Source organism: Nomascus leucogenys, chromosome 9 (assembly GCF_006542625.1).
Source record: "Nomascus leucogenys isolate Asia chromosome 9, Asia_NLE_v1, whole genome shotgun sequence".
Classification (NCBI taxonomy): Eukaryota; Metazoa; Chordata; class Mammalia; order Primates; family Hylobatidae; genus Nomascus; species Nomascus leucogenys.
This window is the reverse complement of record NC_044389.1, coordinates 13,870,532-13,891,789: the sequence shown is the minus strand read 5'-3', so window position 1 is coordinate 13,891,789 and position 21,258 is coordinate 13,870,532.

Below are 21,258 nucleotides of genomic sequence, written 5' to 3'. Positions count from 1 at the left end.
CCTCCCAAAGTGCTGGGATTACAGGTGTGAGCCACCGCGCCCGGCCCCGGCTAATTTTTTGTATTTTTAGTAGAGGTGGGGTTTCACCGCGTTAGACATGATGGTTTTGATCTCCTGATCTCGTGATCTGCCCACCTCGGCCTCTCAAAGTGCTGGGATTACAGGCATGAGTCATCGCACCCGGCCTTACCTTTCTTTTTTTTGATAAGGGTTCTTGCTTGTTGCCCAGGCTGGACTGCGATGGTGCCATCATAGCTAACTGCAGCCTCAAACTCCTGGGCTCAGGTGATCCTCCAACCTAACCTCAGCCTCCCGAGTAGCTGGGACCACAAGTGTGGTCCATCACACCCAGCTAATTTTTAAATTTTTTGTAGAGATGAGGGTCTCCCTATGTTGTCCAGGCTAGCCTGAAACTCCTGGACTCAAGTGATCCTCCTGCCTAGACCTCCTAAAGTGTTGGGATTACAGGGATAAACCACCACTCTGTCCAGTTTTAATTTCTAATTTGATAAATAGCAATAGATATAACCCACATAAACTGGGGATTTTTGGAGTCTTCAATAATTTTTAAGATTTAAAGGGGCCCTGAGACTAAAAAGTTTGAGAACCACTGATATACAGACCACAGGTTGAGAGAAGGCCCTTAGGATGGATGGCCTGTGTTTGAACTTGGGCTTTGCTCCTTGCTAGTTTGTAAGAGAACTTTGGGCAAGTTTGTAGTCTCTCTGATCCCTTGTTATCTTATCTGTAAAATGTGAATGATTGTAATGGTACTTACTATGAAAGGCTGTTGAAGATTAAGTGAGTTAACATATGGAAACATTTGGGAACAGTGCTGGTACACAGTAAGTGCCCAATAAATGTTATTGTCACCATCGTCATCATCATCAGCAGCAGCAGCAGCAGCAACAGCAGACCTGCCTGAAGTGTGAGAAATGTATATAGATGCTGGAGGCCAAGCTGGGGCATGCTGAGCGCGAAGGCAAGCCCTACTGAAACCACCCCTGCTACTATGCCATGTTTGGGCCCAAAGGCTTTGGGCAAGGTAGAACTGAGAGTCACACTTTCTTCCTTTTTTTTGAGACAGAGTCTCACTCTATTGCCGAGGCTGGAGTGCAGTGGTGCCATCTCAGCTCACTGCAACCTCCACCTCCCAGGTTCAAGCGATTCTGTGTCTCAGCGTCCTGAGTGGCTGGGATTACAGGCATCTGCCACCACTCCTGGCTAATTTTTGTGTTTTCAGTAGAGACAGGGTTTCACCATGTTGGCCAGGCTGGTCTGGAATTCCTGACTTCAGGTGATTTGCCTACCTGGTCCTCTTAAAGTGCTGGGATTACAGGCGTGAGCCATCTCGTCCAGCCAGAGAGTCACATTTTCAAGCAAACCCAGGTGGTGGAAACAATCCTCATTGGCCACCCACTGAACCACTGTTTAGGCAGATGCCAGGCCTTACACTCAGACATCCAGGGCTCCCTTGTGGCCCCTCATGCCCTCAATAAACCTGAACAGTGCGTGGTGGCGGTGGCGGGGATGGTGGCGAATGGGGAACAACCCAAGTGTCAATAAGGGTTATCCTGCCTTCTTTTTTTTTTTTTTTTTTTTGAGGTGGAGTTTTGCTCTTGTTGCCCAGGCTGGAATGCAATGGCACGATCTCAGCTCACCGCAACCTCCGCCTCCTGGGTTCAAGCGATTCTCCTGCCTCAGCCTCCCGGGTAGCTTGGATTACAGGCATGTGCCACCAAGCCCGGCTAATTTTATATTTTTAATAGAGACAGGGTTTCTCCATGTTAGTCAGGCTGGTCCCGACCTCAGGTAATCCGCCCACCTTGGCATCCCAAAGTGCTGGGATTACAGGCATAAGCCATCGCACCCATCCAGGTTATCCTGCCTTCTATGGGATGAGAACTACCATGGTTACTAAGTGGAACATAGAAGTATATGTAGGTTTCTGTTCTCATAGGCCGAGGTAGGAGGATGACTTGAGCCCAGTAGTTCAATATTAGCCTGAGCAACACAGTGAGAACCTGCCTCTACAAAAAAAAAAAAAAAAAAATAGCCAGGTGTGGTGGCACACACCTTTGGTCCTAGCTATGCAGGAGGCTGAGGCAGGAGGATTGCCTGAGCCTAAGAGGTTGAGGCTGCAGTGAGCCATGATCACATCACTGCAGTCCAGTCTGGGTGACAGAGCAGGACCCTGTCTCAAACAAACAAAAAACCTACAAAACAGTTTATTAATTTCCTATAAAGTTAAACACACATTCTTCCTCTATTTTTGTTTTTTTGTTTTTGAGACAGGGTTTCACTATATGTTGCCCAGGCTGGACGCCAGCTCCTGGACTCGTGATCCTTCTGCCTCAGTGTCCTGAGTAGCTGGGACTATAGGTGCACAACACTGCACCCTCTTCCCTTTATTTTTATTTATTTTTTGAGACAGTTTCGCTCTTGTTGCCCAGGCTGGAGTGCAATGGCATGATTTTGGATCACTGCAACCTCCACCTCCTGGGTTCAAGCGATTCTCCTCCTTCAAGTAGCTGGGATTACAGGCGCCTGCCACCATGCCCAGCTAATTTTTTGTATTTTTAGTAGAGACAGGGGTTCATCATGTTGGCCAGGCTGGTCTCAAACTCCTGACCTTAGGTGATCCACCCGCCTCAGCCTCCCAAAGAACTGAGATTACAGGCGTGAGCCACTGTGCCCAGCCTATTTTAATGTGACATACAAAGCCCTCCTTTCCCATCATGACCTCATATGCACTCCATCAAAAAACAGCTGTCTTTTAGTATCTATGGGGGCCTAGTTCCGGGAACCCCGCCCCCCACCCCGCCCAGGATACCCAAATCTGCAGATGCTCTAGTCTCTCATATAAAGCAGTGTAGTATTTGTATGAATGGGACATACACATATCCTCTCACATACTTTTTTTTTTTTTTTTGAGACAGTCTTGCTCTGTTGCCCAGGCTGGAGTGCAATGGCATGATCTGGGCTCACTGCAACCTCCACCTCCCGGGTTCAAGCGATTCTCCTGCCTCAGCCTCCCTACCTAGTAGCTGGGTGACAAGAGTGAAAATCTTACAGGCGCCCGCCGCCATGCCTGGCTAATTTTTGTATTTTAATAGAGACGGGGTTTTGCCATGTTGGCCAAGCTGATCTCAAACTCCTGACCTCAGGTGATCTGCCCGCCTCGGTCTCCCAAAGTGCTGGGATTACAGGCATAAGCCACCACACCCTGCCTCATATACCTTTTTTTGTTTGTTTTTGTTTTTGTTTTTGTTTTTTTCAAACAAGGTCTCTTTTGCCCAGGCTAGAGTGATGTGATTCCAGCTCACTGCAGCCTTGACCTCCTGGGCTCAAGTGACCCTCCCACCCTAATATCCCAAGAAACTGGGACTACAGGTGTGCTCCAATTTTTTAATTTTCTGTAGAGCTCCTGTATATTTTAAATAATCTCTAGATTACTTATAATACCTAATATAATGTAAATGCTATGTAAATAGGTGTCATACTCTATAGTTTAGGAATAATGACAAGAAAAATAGCCTGCATGTTCAGTACAGATGCAGCTATCCATTTTTCCCCATATATATATATAGTTTTTTTTTTTGCGACAGAGTCTTGCTCTGTCACCCAGGCTGGAGTGCAGTGGTGTGATCTCAGCTCCCTGCAACCTCTGCTTCCCAGGTTCAAGCAATAATCGCGCCTCTAGCTGGGCGCAGTGGCTCACACCTGTAATCCCAGCACTTTGGGAGGCCGAGGCGGGCAGATCACGAGGTCAGGAGATCGAGACCATCCTGGCTAACATGGTGAAACCCCATCTCTACTAAAAATACAAAAAATTAGCTGGGCGTGGTGGCGGGCGCCTGTAGTCCCAGCTACTTGGGAGGCTGAGGCAGGAGAATGGCGTGAACCCGGGAGGCGGAGCTTGCAGTGAGCCATGATTACGCCACTGCACTCCAGCCTGGGCGACAGAGCGAGACTCCACCTCAAAAAATAAAAATGAAAATAAAAATAATCGTGCCTCACCCTCCCAAGTAGTGTGCCACCATGCCCAGCTAATTTTTTTTTTTTTTGAGACGGAGTCTTGCTCTGTCGCCCAGGCTGGAGTGCAGTGGCGCAATCTCTGCTCACTGCAAGCTCCGCCTCCCGGGTTCACGCCATTCTCCTGCCTCAGCCTCTCCGAGTAGCTGGGACTACAGGCGCCCGCCACCACGCCCGGCTAATTTTTTGTATTTTTAGTAGAGACGGGGTTTCACTGTGATCTCGATCTCCTGACCTCGTGATCCGCCCGCCTCGGCCTCCCAAAGTGCTGGGATTACAAGCATGAGCCACCGCGCCCGGCTTCTTTTTTTTTTTTGACACAGATTTTCACTCTTGTCATCCAGGCTGGAGTGCAGTGGCACAATCTCAGCTCACTGCAACCTCCACCTCCCAGGTACAAGCGATTTTCCTGCCTCAGCCTCTCAAGTAGCTGAAATTACAGGCGCCTGCCCCCACACTCAGCTAATTAGTATATTTTTAGTAGAGACAGGGTTTCACCATGTTCGCCAGGCTAGTCTCGAACTCCTGATCTCAGGTGATCCACCTGCCTCAGCCAGTGCTGTCTACAGGCATGAGCCACCAAGCCTGGCCTCTCCCAATATTTTCAATCCAAAATTGGTTGAATCCATGGATGCAGAACTCATGGATACAGAGAGCTGACTGTGGAATTTATTTTATTTTATTTATTCATTTTTAAATAATAGAGATTAGGTTTCGCCATGTTGCCCAGGCTGGTCTTAAACTCCTGGACTCAAACAGTCTGTCCACCTCAGCCTCCGAAAGTGCTGGGATTACAGATGTGAGCCATTGTGCCCAGCCTATAATTTCAAAAAATTAAAAGCATGTCTCCTACATAAATAGTGGGCCACATCAAAGATTTATTTAATGTGTCCTGGCGTGGTGGCTCACACCTATAATCCCAGCACTTTAGGAGGCCGAGACAGGAGGTTCACTTGAGTTCAGGAGTTCAAGACCAGCCTGGGCAACATAATGAGACCCCATCTCTACAAAAAAAAAAAATTTAAAAATTAGCTGGGTGTAGTGGCTTACGCCTGTGGTCCTAGCTGCTCCAGAGGCTGAGGTAGGAGGTTTGCTTGAACCCAGGATGTCAAGGCTGCAGTGAGCCATGATTGTGCCACTGCACTCCAGCAGCCTGAGCAACAGAGTGAGACTCTGTTGTTTAAAAAAAAAAAAATTATTTGCAACCTATCAATTTCCTATAAGTTAACATCAAATTTGCAAAGGCCTGTAGGGCTCTACTCAGTAATTAAACATACAGAGCTGTTTTTGTTTTGTTTTTGTTTTTGTTTGAGACAGTCTGGCTCTGTCACCCAGGCTAGAATACAGTGGCATGATCCTGGATCACTACAGCCTCGACCTCCTGGACTCAAGCTATCCTCCTGCCTCAGCCTCCCAAGTAGCTCGAACCACAGGTGCACACAACCACACCCAGCTAATTTTTTATTTTTAGTAAAGACGAGGTTTTACTATGTTGCCCAGGCTGGTTGGCCTCCCAAATTGCTGGGAATGCAGACATAACCTGTCACCCAGGCTGGAGTGCAGTGGTGGGATCTCAGCTCACTGCAGCCTCCACCTCCGCAGCTCAAGCAGTCTTCTTGCCTCCTGTCTCTCCCAGCTGACAGCACACCAGCTAACTTTTAGAATAATTTTGAAAGACATGCTGACATTTTTTGGTCTAATTTCCAAATTCTGGATAGTTTTTCTCAAGAAGGCACACTAAAATACTCAAGGTTCAGCGAATTCCACGCTCTTCTGTCCCCCTCAACATAGAGCTTCTTTCTCCCTGGGCCTGAGGTGCTTCTCCCCTCCTTAAACCTGTCTATTTCCTGCTTTGGCCTGGCTGATTCTACAGGTCTTCAGGCCTGAGGTCAGGGGTCGTGTGTCTGACCACCCCCAACTCGTCTGGGTACCAGGCCTCCTCTGGATTCAGGCACTTCCTTGGCCCCAGCAACACTCCTGGCCTCCCTCCAGCCCAGCATCCCTGCCAGTCCTTAACAGCATCTGTTTGCTCATTGGCCTCCTCCGGAAGCCTGTGGGCTTCCACATGGTGGGGCTGTTTTTCCATTTCTGTACCCCCAGGGCCTAGCCCAGTGCCTGGCACCCGGTGAGGCTTAATAAATGTTTGCTGAATAAATTGAACGAGGTTCTGGCTATGTGCCTCCTCAAGGTCTCTTCCAGACTTCTTGATGAGTCTTCATTTATGGACTGGTTGCCATGGTTTTTCTCTCTCTCTCTGTCTCTCTCTCTCTTCCTTCTGTCTCTCTCTCTTCTGTCTCTCTCTTCTGTCTCTCTCTTCTGTCTCTTTCAGACCTCCTCCTCCCACCTCCCCACACACTGCATTGAAATCCCAGCTGGGGGCCATAGAGAAACAGAGGCAACCCCATCCCTGAGAGGGTACCGGGGCGAGGGCGAGCCTGCACTGTCCTTGGGGCCTGGCTGGCCCAGGGATCAGGTTTTCTGCATCTGGGAGGAGGATTCTCAGGTCTCCGCAGCTTTACTGTGGGTGCTTTGGGGCTTGGCAGTCTCACAGGTTAGAGGTGGGCTGGCCCTGCTGAGGCCTCAGTAGGATTTAGATACAAGGAGCCTGATTGTATGGAAATTTCCTCCTCACCTACCAACTGGGCCTATTGAATTCTTCTTTGTACCTGCAGTGCCTTTTCTTTCGGGCTTACTTAAACGGGCCACCCCTAAATTTCCTAGCAGGGGACCTCTTCTTGGGAGGTACTGCCGCAGCTTGCACCATTCCTTTGGTCCTTCTCCCCACAGGTTTCTTTATATTTATTTATTTATTTATTTATTTATTTATTTATTTTTGAGATGGACTCTCTCTCTCAGTTGCCCAGGCTGGAGTGCAGTGGTGTGATCTTGGCTCACTGCAACCTCCACCTCCCAGGTTCAAGTGATTCTCCTGCCTCACCCTCCCAAGTAGCAGGGATTGCATGTGCCCGCCACCACGCTAATTTTTGTATTTTTAGTAGAGACAGGGTTTCGACATGTTGGCCAGGCTGGGCTCGAACTCCTGACCTCAAGTGATCTGCCCACCTTAGCCTCCCAAAGTGCTGGGATTACAGGCGTAAGCCACCGCACCCAGCCACAGGTCTTTTTATTGTTGCTCATTCCCCTCTAACCCAGGCCAGGCTGAGCCAGGGTATTCCACCCGTATCTCTTAACACAGCTGGGAAAATGAACAAAGGGATGACAAAAGGAAATAATTAAGAAGTAAAAAGGGCTGGGCGTGGTGGCTCATGCCTGTAATCCCAGCACTTTGGGAGGCCGAGGGGGGTGGATCACGAGGACTTGAGTTAAGACCAGCCTGACCAAGATGGTGAAACCCCATCTCTACTAAAAACACAAAAAAATTAGCTGGGCGTGATGGCACGCGCCTGTAATCCCAGCTACTCGGGAGGCTGAGGTAGGAGAATTGCTTGAACCCAAGAGGCGGAGGTTGCAGTGAGCCAAGATCATGCCAGTGCGCTCCAGCCTGGGTGACCGAGTGAAACTCCGTCTCAAAACAAACAAACAAATAAGCCAAGGCAGGCGGATCACGAGGTCAGGAAATCAAGACCATCCTGGCTAACACGGTGAAACCTCGTCTCTACTAAAAATATAAAAAATTAGCCGGGCGTGGTGGCGGGCGACTATAGTCCCAGCTACTCGGGAGGCTGAGGCAGGAGAATGGCGTGAACCCGGGAGGCGGAGCTTGCAGTGAGCCGGGATTGCGCCGCTGCACTCCAGCCTGGGTGACAGAGCAAAACTCCGTCTCAGAAAAAAAAAAAAATTAGCCGGGTGTGGTGGCGTGCACCTGTGATCCCAGCTACTTGGGAGGCTGGGTTGGGAGGATCACCTGAGCCCAGGAGGCAGAGGTTGCAATGAACCGAGATCACACCACTAGACTCCAGCCTGGGTGACAGAGTGAGACCCGGCCTTTTTTTTTTTTTTTTTTTTTTTTTTGAGACGGAGTCTCGCCCTGTCACCCAGGCTGGAGGGCAGTGGCGCGATCTCAGCTCACTGCAAGCTCCACCTCCCGGGTTCAAGTAGTTCCCTGCCTCAGCCTCCTGAGTAGCTGGGATTATAGGCGTCCGCCACCACACCCAGCTGATTTTTGTATTTTTAGTAGAGACGGGGTTTCACCATCTTGGCCAGGCTGGGCTCGAACTCCTGACCTCATGATCCACCCACCTCAGCCTCCCAACGTGCTGGGATTACAGGCATGAGCCACCGTGCCCAGCCTGAGACCCTGTCTTAAAAAAAAAAAAAAAAGAAGTAACAAGAAAAGAAACCTTCGGTTGGTGAAACTGGGTTTCCTCCAGGTTTCTCTGACAGAAGGGTGACTATAAAATTTATCCTTCAACCTGGACATCTGGCAGGTAAAAGGGGGTGCTATCAATAATTGTGACAGGACAACAGCATAAGCCGTGGTTGTCCTGGGTACTTTAGGATGTATGGTCAGTCAGGCCCCTTTCATGGGCGCAGAACCCCAGGGAAACATCTGTCACAGGAACAGTCTGTTTCTTTCATGTATTCATTCCACAAACGCTTACTCTTACCTCTCTTGGGAATTGCAGATAACAAGAGGTCCTTGGCCTAGGGAAGCTTACAGTCTAATGGAAGAGACAATTCATCACAAAATAGTGTGCAAAATGCTAAGATAAACAGCAGGAAAGGAAGCAGAGTCCTATGGGAGTGTATAGGAGGGGCACCTCACCCTGCCTCGAGTAGGGTGTTGGCCCTGACTTGTTGCTCAGGGGAGGTGAAGCCTGAGTTGGGCTCTGAAGGAGGAGTAGATATCTGCTGGTAAAGAAGAGATTTGGTGGCCGGGTGTGGTGTCGCACGCTTGTAATCCCAGTTACTTGGGAGGCTGGGGCAGGAGAATTGCTTGAACCTGGGAGGCGGGGTTGCAGTGAGCCAAGATCACACCATTGCACTCCAGCCTGGGTGACAAGAGCGAAACTCCGTCTCAAAAAAAAAAAAAAAAAAAGAAGAAGAAGAAGAAGAAGAAGAAGAAGAGGTTTGGAGTGAATAGTAAAAAGTTCTGGTCCAAAAAAACCTGCCTGTGTAGAGGCACAGACAGAAGGAGGTGCATTTGTTTTTGGAGTAACTGGAAAGCTCCTGTCTCATTCTGTCCTTCGTCTTAATCCTGTCCTGAGCCCTCTACTTCTGGAAGAGGAGCCCGTCACTTCCCTTTGTCACTTTGGTGAGAGGGGTGCTTCCTCACTGGTCTTCAGAAAAGTTTGTTGAATAGATAGATAAAGCCAAGAAGTGCCCTATACTCTTCTTCTGTGATGTAAGTGCAAAGTTTCAAACCTTGGTTTATTATTACTAAGAGTTTCTCCTTCTTTCTTTCTTTCTTTCTTCTTTCTTTCTTTCTTTCTTTCTTTCTTTCTTTCTTCTTTCTTTCTTTCTTTTTTTTTTTTTTGAGACGGAGTTTCACTCTTGTTGCCCAGGCTAGAGTGCAATGGCATGATCTTGGCTCACTGCAGCCTCTGCCTCTCGGGTTCAAGCAATTCTTCTGCCTCAGCCTCCCGAGTAGCTGGGATTACAGGCATGCGCAACCACGCCCGGCTAATTTAGTATTTTTAGTAGAGACGGGGTTTCTCCATGTTGGTCAGGCTGGTCTTAAACTCCCAACCTAAGGTGATCCGCCCGCCTCGGCACTCCAGCCTCTGGAGAGCCTCTGGCACTCCCAAAGTGCTGGGATTACAAGCGTGAGCCACGGCACGCAGTCTTTTTTTTTTTTTTTTTTGAGACAGAGTCTAGGTCTGTCGCCCAGGCTGGAGTGCAGTGGCACGATCTCAGCTCACTGCAACCTCCGCCTCCTGGGTTCAAGCGATTCTCATGCCTCAGCCTCCCGAGTAGCTGGAATTACAGCTGCACGCCACCACGCCCGGCTAATTTTTATATTTTTAGTAGAGTCGGGGTGTCACCATGTTGGCCAGGCTGGTCTCAGACTCCTGACTTCAAGTGATCTGCCCACCTCGGCCTCCCAAAGTGCTGGGATTATGGGTGTGAGCCACCACACCCGGTGGAGTTGTCTTCTATGATATTTATACTTTATCTTTCAAAAATGGAGCCCATATTGCTGCATGCCAAGCATTGTGCCCGAATGATGCACAGGTCACTTCATTTAATCTTCACAACAATCCTGTGAGATAGGTAATCTCATACCCGAATTACAGAAGAGGCTCTGTGAGGTCAGAAACTGGCCCAGGTCTCACAGCTGACTAGTGAGGAGCTGAGATTTGCTAGGATGACCTGACACTCTGAATTCTCTAAATTCCACCTTCTTAACCACAATACATGTAGTCAGGGAAGGCCTGACTTTATGTTATTCATTGGCTCTGAGAGCTGACTCAGACTCCTGTGGCAGCCCCAGGAGTCCTGGGTTTCAGAGGGAGTGGGAGGTGGGCAGCAGAGAGGCCCTCGAGTTTCGATAACCCCCCTGCACTTAGGCTGCAGGCTGCATTGTACGATAGCGACAGACCCAGACCGGAATCCCTCCACCCTCCTTTCTAGGGTGGAGCCCCTTCCAGCAAAGCTGGCCCAGCCCCGTGATGTCACACCACTGGGCAGGGCTTCCGGGGATTGGTGACACCCAGCTGACGTCAGGGAGGTGGAGGAGTCGCAGGTCCCTCCTATCCCCAGGGCAGTTCAGGGGCTTGACTGCATTTTAGCGATGATTGTAATTACAGATTGCTCTCCGAACCACTGGGCAGGAAAAGCTTGCTGGTGTTCTGCTTTTGGCTCTGGGATTTGAACCCATGGCTGGCTCAGGAGACTTGAGACTACCAACATGCTTTGTGTCCCCAACAAGTCACTTGTCCTCTCTGGGCCATCTCTAGGGCACAGCCTCCTAATTCAATAAAATGAAGAGGCTGGAGGAGAGATTGCCGAGGACTCTTTCAAGAGGCCCAGATAGGAGAGCAGGAGGATCGGGGGGTTGGGGGGTCCTGAGTTGGCCCTGTCATGGCCCTAATCTGTCCTTCCCCCATCCTTCACTCCCCCTCTTATCCCTGGTGGCCCCGGAGTGAGAATGTGACTCATCCGGCTCCAGGCACCCAGTTTCAGCCTTGCCCCACCCCTCCCCCGGGCCTCTCATTTGCTGTTTACCCCCCAGGAGCAGGTGCACCTGGGTCACCTCCCCGCAGGAGGGAGAGATATAAGGCTCTGAGGCACTGCCCAACCCCACACCCACAGATTGCCCAAGGCCAGCACAGGGGTTGGAGTTCTCTAGAAAGGTGAGGCACTTGGGGAGCATAAAACAGCCCCAAGTGGGCCCACCACCTTGTCCAGCTGCTGAGCTCAGCCCGCTGCCTCTCATCTCTTCTCATGGGTTTATCTTCATTCACCCATTGCCCCTAGAGCAGCCCAGGCCCCGCCCTCAGCCTGAGGACCCCGTGCAGAGCTCAGCCAGTTCCAGGAGGGGAGGGCCCCTTGAAGGCAGTCAGGGGCCAGGGGAGCTGGTGCTCACATTGAGGAGGTGTGGAGGGCAGGCCTGGGCCCACACATCCTGTGCTAAGAAGAGAGGACAGAGTGTGGAAGGAGGGGTTGGAGTGGGAGACCCATAGCCTGATTCAGCCCTGAATGGAAGAGTGAAGTTATAGGGGGACTGAAAGGTTTGGTGACAGATACTGGGATGTAAGTCTGGAAAGCGGCTTTGAGTCATGGCTTGGCATCTACCCTCCTTTGTGACCTTGGCCATGTCCATTGCCCTCTTATGCCCATCTGCACAAGGCAGATGCCTCAGTGTTCCCATCTGTACAAGGTAGGGGCTCAGTTGGATAAGCCTAGGCTCCTTCTAACCCTGGCACTCTGTGGTTACCCAGGTGGGCATCCCCTCTCCAGTGCCCAACCTTCCCCTATCCCCACTAGCTCCTGCATCTCCCCCATGGAGAAAAAGAAACCTCGTTGGGTCATGGAACATGGGAAGGGTTGGCAATTCCTGTGTGAGGCAGCCCAAGGCAACCTCGGAGCCCTCCTGCAGATACCCAGGGGGCCTGCCCCTCCCCTGGCCCAGGCTCCAGACCACAGAGCAGACAACAAAGGCAGGCAGGTGGAAAATTCCCTCTGGCTCTCCGCCCAGGCACCCTGGATGCAACTGTGCCAGCCTGGGCGGGCAAGAGCTGGGAGTCCAGGATACCAACAGGCAGCCTGGCAGCCCCAGGGAGCTGGTAAGGGGCCTGTCAAGGTCTCCCCAGTTCAACTGCCCCCCACTGCTCAGACACAGAAATTGTATTCTACTCAGGTGAACAGGCAGGTGGGAGGAGGAGGATGGGGAAATACGTGGTTGTTTGAACTTCTCAGAAGTTGTAGCCCTGAGCCAAGAAGATTATGCCAGCTCCTCCCACTACCCTGAGCTGAGTGGTCCCTGGGACTCTTAATGGAGGACCGGGGGCTGCAGCTAGTTTGGCAGACAGACAGAAAGCGAGTTTTGTCAAGTGTGCCTGTGTCCGCTGGGCTCCTGCTGGCTGCTGGTCTCTGCCCTGTGACCTTGGGAGGTGTGTATGCTCCTGGAGGGCTTGCTTTGCCCATCTCTAACCCTGGAATAACTGTCTGGGTCCCGCTCCCTGGAAGGGCATGGAGCCACACCCGTGTAAGGCCTAGGAGGAGTGAAAAGCCCTGTGTGTACATGTGACTTGAGGCTGGGAGGCAGACCACTCCCAGAGCCTGCATGTTCAAGGACTCCTTGCATCTGGAAAGCCAAGGCAGGGACCCCTCCTGCCTGCCTCTCTTCTGCTTTCTGCTCAGACCCTCTGAGCTGGTTACCATGGCAACAGTTCCCTGCCTATCTCTCCAGAGGCCTTTCACAGAATCCAGAGTTGGTTTCTACAATGTTTACCCACAAACACTTTCTTGTTGCCAGTCAGTTCGGATGGCACTTCCAGAACTAAGGAAATACCTTTGTGACTTTGCCAGGTCACAGCCAGCTGGCCCCTGGAATCACTCCCCAGTAGGGTGCCATCCATCGGGCTCTGGAGGGCTGAGGAGTCAGGGTGTAGCCAGGTCAAGGTGGACCACACACTGCTGGGAAATCTACCCAAAGGGCACGTCCCACTGACCCGCAGGCAGCAGCCTGCGAGCGTCATTGCCTATACAGGGAACATTGTCCGTCTAGGCTGGCAGGAGAAGGCCCTAAAGATAAGGCAGGGCATGAACCCAACTCCATGACAGCCAATTAGCTCTGCTCCAAGAACCCAACCGCTGTGACTCACTGACAGCCAATCAGGAGGCCCTGGGCCAGATACTTTTTTCAGCTAGACACACCTGTAACCTGCTAGCCATCTGTTGAACCACACCCCTGCCCCAACCATTCTAGAAAGAAATATAAATCTCTTTTACAGCTGTAAATGGAGAGCTCTGTAACTCTAATATGGAGGGAGATACACGCTGATCTATATCGAGCTCAGAGACAGACACAAATGCATAAACATGCATCTGCACAGATGAAAATCTACTTATCAGCCCCGCTCCTTCCTGCCTCCACCAAGGTCACCGCCATCTCTATTCTCCTCCACCCTCCTGGGTCAGAAATTGGCAAAAGAGAAAAGGATATTGCAAGAGACCTAAATATACCTTTCCAGTGCACAGTGGCAGCTTTCTGTGAACTGTTAGGCCAACAGTGGTCCAGACATTTTCCCTCATCCTCTGCAAAAAACAACAAAACCAAACAAAAACATTGACTGGGCATCATTCGTGGGTTTATCTGGGAATACTAGTGCTTGGAGGGGACTGAGAGTACCCCTAGCAAAGCCCCATTTTACGGATGAGGGCTAGGCCCAGAGGGAGGGTTTCTCCATCCAGAGGACAGCTCAGTGCTCGTGATTGTTGGCAAGGGCATCTCACCAAAGTTCCAGGATCCAGGTCAGATATTGGCCCCATGGTCCCACCCTGGAGGATTTCCTGCAGGGGGATGCCCCCCAGCTAGCCACAGTGGATCAGGCATGCCCAGAGGGAGACCTGGGAAAGGGGCACTATGCTTGTGTGTCATCCAATCTTCCTACCCTAGGCCCTGCCCAAAGGCTGGGAGAACAGGGATCTTCTGTCAACTATGAGGGAAAAATGCTAGTTCATAGGCGCTAGTTGAACTAGTGCCTATGATTCCGGGGTCTCTGGGATGCCTGGGATCGTGGCAGCATGGCCCAAGGTCCTGCAGCAATTTGAGTCACAGCCACATTACCAGGTTTCAGGACAGCAAGCCAAGACCTCCTAGCCTGGGGGTTTCAGGGTCTATGAACTAGCTCCTAGGTGCTAGATGAACTAGCATTTCAGTGCTCTATGCCAGAGGGACCTCAATAGAGGGAGATGCAGACAATCCAAACTGTTTCAGTGTAACCCTCAAATTTTCGAGCCCTTCAGATGCAGGGCATTCATACTACCCAATATCGAGCCTCTAGACATGACCTTGACTGAAGGCTGCCACATCTTCAAGCAGAGACCTGCTAAAAACGAAAACAACTTATATGCATGAAGTGCATACTTTGTGTCAGGAATTATGCTAGGCACTGGGGAGACAGACATGAACTAGGTTCCCAGGCTCCCGCAGGTTGTTCTCATGTAGGGTATATAGGGTAGTTTCAGCAAAGGGCCTGCCTCAGCCTGCAAGGCCACAGGCCCCCAAACGGACAAAACACTGCCCCTGCAGACTCACAGGACTTTTGTGCTGGTTTAGACAGGAGAGAAACAGAATGAATCCCAGGGAGATTCAGAGGGGCAAGATCTGACCCCTACAGCCAAGGACAGCCAGAGGTAGGAGGACTTTTGCCCGTGGGTAGAAATCATTCTATTTGTGCGTAAATCAAGTCTCACCCAAGATGTTGGGCAGCCAGCTTGGCCTTGCCTGTTCTAGGGAATAGAGGCTGGGCTCTGATTCCAGAGCTAAGGCCTGGGGTGGGATCTCTGTGTCTTTTTTTTTGAGACAGAGTCTCACTCTGTCGCCAGGCTGGAGTGCAGTGGCACGATCTTGGCTCACTGCAACCTCCACCTCCCAGATTCAAGAGATTCTCCTGCCTTAGCCTCCCAAGAAGCTGGGATTACAGGTGTGTGCCACCATGCCCAATTAACTTTTATATTTGTAGTAGAGACGGGGTTTCAACATGTTGGCCAGGATGATCTCGATCTCGGCCTCCCAAAGTGCTGGGATTACAGGCATGAATCACCATGCACGGCCTTGTAGTTTTAGTAGAGATAGGGTTTCACCATGTTGGTCAGGCTGGTCTCGAACTCCTGACCTCAAGTGATCCACTAGCCTCCACCTCCCAAGGTGCTGGGATTACAGGCGTGAGCCACTGCGCTTGGCCTCCTGTGTCTGTCTTTATCCTCCTTTGCATACAGGAAATTTCCTCCATCTCTCCCACAGGGAGGTGTGGCCAGGGAGCTTTGCCCCCCTCCCTTTGAAGCACTCTCTGCCTCTTCCCCATCCCCAGTATGGGGTAATGGCTAAGGGGGACATAAAATAGACTCATCACTCTAGGAGGGGAAGAGGAAACCCTCAAACCCATTCTGGAGTCTTTGGGATGCCTGGGATCATGACAGCACGGCCCAAGGTCCTGCAGCAGTTTGAGTCAGAGCCACATTACCAGGCTGCAGGACAGCAGGCCAAGACCCCCTAGCCTGGGGGTTTCAGGGTCTGCTGCACCCTGTAAGCGGAAGTGCCTGAAGGCATTGGACAGTGCTCTTAGTGGGACTGAGAGAATGAGGCAGGTGTGTGAAGGAGGAGGGAATAGAGGGAGTGAGGAAGGAAATTGACATTCATCAAGAACATGCTTTATGTCAGGGATGCACCACTCAAGTTACACAATTTAATGTTCAGAGCAACCTTGGAGGTGCATGTTATTGTCCTCAGTTACAGTCAAGAACCGAGGTTGGGCAAGGTGTGGTGGTGCTTGCCTGTAATGCCAGCACTTTGGAAGGCTGAGGCGGGAGGATGACTTGAGCCTGGGAATTTGAGATCAGCCTCGGCAACAAAGCAAGACTCTATCTCTATTTTAAAATAACATAATTGGCCGGGCGCAGTGGCTCATGCCTGTAATCCCAGCACTTTGGGAGGCCGAGGTAGGTGGATCACGAGGTCAGGGGATCGAGACCATCCTGGCTAACACGGTGAAACCCCGTCTCTACTAAAAATACAAAAAATTAGCCAGGCGTAGTGGCACGTGCCTGTAGTCTCAGCGACTTGGGAGGCTGAGACAAGAGAATTACTTGAACGTGGGAGGCTGACTTTGTAGTGAGCTGAGATCGTGCCACTGCACTCCAGCCTGGGTGACAGAGCGAGACTCCGTCTCAAAAAAAAAAAAAATAAAATAAAATAATTATTATTAATTTTTTTTTTTGAGACGGAGTCTCGCTCTGTCACCCAGGTTGGAATGCAGTGTCACATTCTCAGCTCACTATAACCTCCACCTCCCAGGTTCAAGCAATTCTCGTGCCTCAGCCTCCTGAGTAGCTGGAATTACAGGTGCCTGCCACCATGCCCAGCTAATTTTTGTATTTTTAGTAGAGACTATGTTGGCCAGGCTGGTCTTGAACTCCTGATCTTAAGTGATCCGCCCATCTTGGCCTTCCAAAGTGCTGGGATTACAGGCATGAGCCACTGTTCCTGGCCTATTTTAAAATAATTTTATTTTAAAATTAAAAAAAAAAAGAAAACTCAGGTCTGCCAGGCATGGGCCTATAATCCCAGCAGAGGCAAGAGGATGATTTGAGCCCAGGAGTTGGAGGCTGCAGTGAGCTACGATCGCGCCACTGCACTCCAGCCTGGGCGAGAGTGAGTCCCTGTCTCAAAAAACAAAAATCAAAAACTGAGATAAAGACTGGTTAGCCGGTCGCGGTGGCTCATGCCTATAATCCCAGCACTTTGGGAGGCCGAGGCGGGCAGGTCACGAGGTCAGGAGTTTGAGACCAGCCTGGTCAACATGGGGAAACCCCGTCTCCACTAAAAATACAAAAATTAGCAGGGTATGGGCTGGGCGCGGTGGCTCACGCCTGTAATCCCAGCACTTTGGGAAGCTGAGGCAGGCGGATCACAAGGTCAGGAGATCGAGACCATCCTGGCTAACACGGTGAAACCCCGTCTCTACTAAAAATATAAAAAAATTAGCCGGGTGTGGTGGCGGGCACCTGTAGTCCCAGCTACTCCAGAGGCTGAGGCAAGAGAATGGCGTGAACCCGGGAGGCGGAGCTTGCAGTGAGCAGAGATCGCGCCACTGCACTCCAGTCTGGGCGACAGAATGAGACTCTGTTCCAGGAAAAAAAAAAAAAAAAAAAAAAAAAAAATTAGCCAGGCGTGGTGGCAAGCGCCTGTAATCCCTGCTACTCGGGAGGCTGAGGCAGGAGAACCACTTGAAGCCGGAAGGGGGAGGTTGCAGTGAGCCGAGATCGCCCCATTGCACTCTAGCCTGAGCGAAAGAGCGAAACTCCATCTCAAAAAAAAAAAGACAGGTTAAGTGATTTGCCCACGGCTACACAGCTGGGAAGTGAGGAGATGTGGATTTCTGTGGATCCAATTCCATGTGTCTAGGATGACCCATCAACTCCAGAGAAGGGCAGGAAGAAGGTGCCGCTCTTAGGCTCAGAGGGACTCAGAGGTAGAAATTCAACCATCCTTTCCCTCCCCACCCACCCAACCGGCCCCCTGAAAGCTGTCTAGGCAGATGCTGCCCAGGGAAGGGTTAACCCTCCTCTTTGGCTCTGCCCTGCATTCTTTTGTGCTGAGCTCTCTGGCAGCTTGTGTCAGGACATCAGGGCAAGAAGGCAGAAAGGACATGGCTAGGGCACCTGGCAATGAATAATCTGTTTGTCGTGGCCTTGCTGCCTTGTGGCTGTGTGGGATGGGGTGGGGATGGCAGCAGTGCCAGGACTTGGGGTCAAGGGCTTGGGGAGGGGGCCAGCCAGCTTGGAGGCAGGACCTGAGACTCCTCTATGTTTAGCGCTAGCTCAATCTCCCAGACAGCCACCTAAACAGTAACTGTGGCAGCTTTCCACGTTTGCCCCTGGCTGCAGCCAAACCTGTCACAGCTACAGCCTGGGACTTGGATCTCCCTGTAAGATTTCTATCCCATCCCCGCTCCAGGGCTTTAGAACCAAGTTCTAGACTCCAGAGGGCCCTGCAGCCTGCCCCTCCAGCTACCGAGGATGAAAATCTGGTACAGGCATCTGTAGGGGACAGCCAAATGTGCCTGAAATCACTGGGGAAGGGAGATATGAGAGGATGCAGGGTGCCCTGTGGGGTTTCCCAGGCTCCTCCAACCTCACCCCACTCCTGCCCTGGCTCAACTGCTTGGTCTTGTGATTGCAGGGGCCAGACTTTCTCCTCCAGCTGAGTGATGCTGAGCTCCACCCAGCAGCTGGCTCTTCCTGGAGTCTTTCCTCCCCACCAGCTCTCTTCCTGCCTGGAACTTCTGCCCCACCTCCTTTCTGCCAAACTAACTCTCTCACTTCCACTCAAATTCTGCTCCTGAAGAAATCCCTTCTAAAACTTCTCAGGAAGCCTTCTTTGACTCACCCAAGGCTGTCTGGTTCCCCTGGGCTCTCCTGCCTGCTGCCATACTTAATATACCTCCACCAGTTACCGTGGCCAGTGCCTACTCCTTATGTATTTGATGTTATGCCTGCTGACTGTGTCTCACACCTGGATTCTGTGTGTGTGTGTGTGTGTGTGTGTGTGTGTGTGTGTGTGTTCTGTCTCTTCCAGAGGACAGAACCAGAACCAACGGGTGGATTTTCCTTGAGTCACATTTCTGATAAGGGGACAAGTTCGGCATGATCACAGCCATCTAAACATTGGAATGGGCTATCTTGAAAGTAGTGAGCTATCAAAGGAGGGGTTAATAACAAATGCTTCTGGGTAGCAGTGATGTGTCTGCCACATGAAAGGCTTTCAGTACACATTTGTTAAACAAATAACAACCTGCTGGCTTTCTCTCCTCCCACAGCCACTATGTGTCTCATAAATGCTTGGGGTTTTTTTCTGATGGGGTAGCCAGTTGGGCCCTGAGAGGCCGGTCCCTGCCTGTAGTTATTCTGATATTGAAAGGGTCCTTACTGAGAAACTAACCTAGAGAGCAATCCTAGTAAGCAGAAGAGGACCTCTCTCCACCCATCTCTTGCTGTGGACTTGGAAGAGAGTAGGTGTTTATAGAGAGCTCCTAGCACTTGGTGCCAGCTAGGAGATACGATAGGGGGCTCTGGGATCTGGGAGGTAGGATCATGCCTTGTCAGCTGGATCCCTGGGCTCCTTGTAACCAACTATGCTTGTATCTCTTTAGCATCCTTGAGGATTTCATTGCATCTGAACATTTCAGCCTTGCCTTAGCTGTGCTGTAGGCCAGTGAGGGAAGATGGTGAAATGTGCTCGGAACATTGCATGCAGGGAGCTAGCTGCCATGGCTGGGGAAAGTCACAGCGAGGGGAGGATACCCCCTTTCCCCCAAAGAAAGGGGTATCTTGGGGCAGGAGAAGAAGACGTTTGAAAAACTTTCTGCTGACCATCTTGAAAGGTTTTTTTTTTTTTTTTTTTTTTTTTTTTTGAGACAGTCTCACTCTGTCACCCAGGCTAGAGTGCAGTGGCACAATCTTAGCCCACTGCAACCTCCGCCTCACAGGTTCAAGCGATTCTCCTGCCTCAGCCTCCCCAGTAGCTGGGAATACAAGCACATGCCACCACACCCGGCTAAGTTTTGTATTTTTAGTAGAGACGGGTTTCAACATATTGGTCAGGCTGAACTCCTGACCTCAGGTGACCTGCCCACCTTGGACTCCCAAAGTGCTGGGATTACAGGAGTGAGCCACCCGGCCTTGAAAGTTGTTAAGTGTTACCTTTGCTGAGGAAGCCAGAAGTTTCCTTCCACCCCCGTTAAGGAGATTTTGGCATCTTATAACAGGTAGGATTTTTGAGCAGTTTTTTGTTTCTACTTACCATTTACTTGTTCTTTTTTTTTTTTCCCCTGAAATACATGTATCAAGCATCTACTGAATGCCAGGCACTGAGAACCAAGATAGGGAGACACAGGACCTGCTCACCAGAGGTTCAGTGACCTCCTGATCTGGGAGCTCCAGGGGCACAGTGTTTCTCCCTCTGTCCCCTCCTTACAAGCATCCTCCCACCTCCACCCCCCACCATTTGAATGCAATGGGAATGCCTAGTATGGTAGTTCTCAAACTCTAGCCTTCATCAGAATCCCCGGAGGACTTGCCAGAAAAACGCCTAGAAGCTGGGCCCACCCTGTTTCTGATCTAGCAGGTCTATGGTGGGGGTTGAGAATGTGCATTTCAAAACAGTTTCCAGGTGTTTCTGACTCTGATGATCTAATCAAAAACCACTGACTTACAGTATCTTAGCAGTCCATATTACCTTTTAAAATGCCTTCCCAATGACTGCATTTTATTACCATAGCATGCTTGCAGGGACTTCAGGCCCTGGAGAATATCCCTTACCTTTTACTGAGGGGAAACTGGAAAGACAGAGAGGTCTCATGATCTTATGACTTCATCACAATTTATAGCTATATTACTTGGAATTTGGCTTTTTCAGTGACTGCCTCGTTCACTTGAATGTGAATTTCTTTCTTTCTTTCTTTTTTTTTTTTTTTTTTTTGAGACAGAGTCTCACTCTGTACCCCGTATCCCAGGCTGGAGTAGAATGGCATGATCTCAGCTTATGGCAACCTCCGCCTCCTGGGTTCAAGTGATTATCCTGCCTCAGCCTCTGGAGTAGCTGGGATTACAGGCATGCACCACCACACCTGGCTAATTTTTAGTAGAGACGGGGTTTCACCATGTTGGCCAGGCTGGTCTCGAACTCCTTACTTCAGGTGATCCGCCTGCCTTGGCCTCCCAAAGTGCTAGGATTACAAGCGTGAGTCACTGTGCCTGGCCTCAAATGTTAATTCCTTTTTTTTGAAACGGAGTCTCGCTCTGTTGCTAGGCTTTAGGGCAGTAGCGCGATCTCGGCTCACTGCAACCTCCACCTCCCAGGTTCAAGCGATTCTCCTGCCTCAGCCTCCCAAGTAGCTGGCATTACCGGCACCCACCACCACGCCCAGCTAATTTTTGTATTTTTCGTAGAGACGGGGTTTCACCATGTTGGCCAGGATGGTCTCGATCTCCTGACCTCGTGATTCGCCCGCCTCAGCCTCCCAAAGTGCTGGGATTACAGGTGTGAGCCACCGCGCCCGGCCTCGAATGTGAATTTCGTGAGGGTGGAGGCCA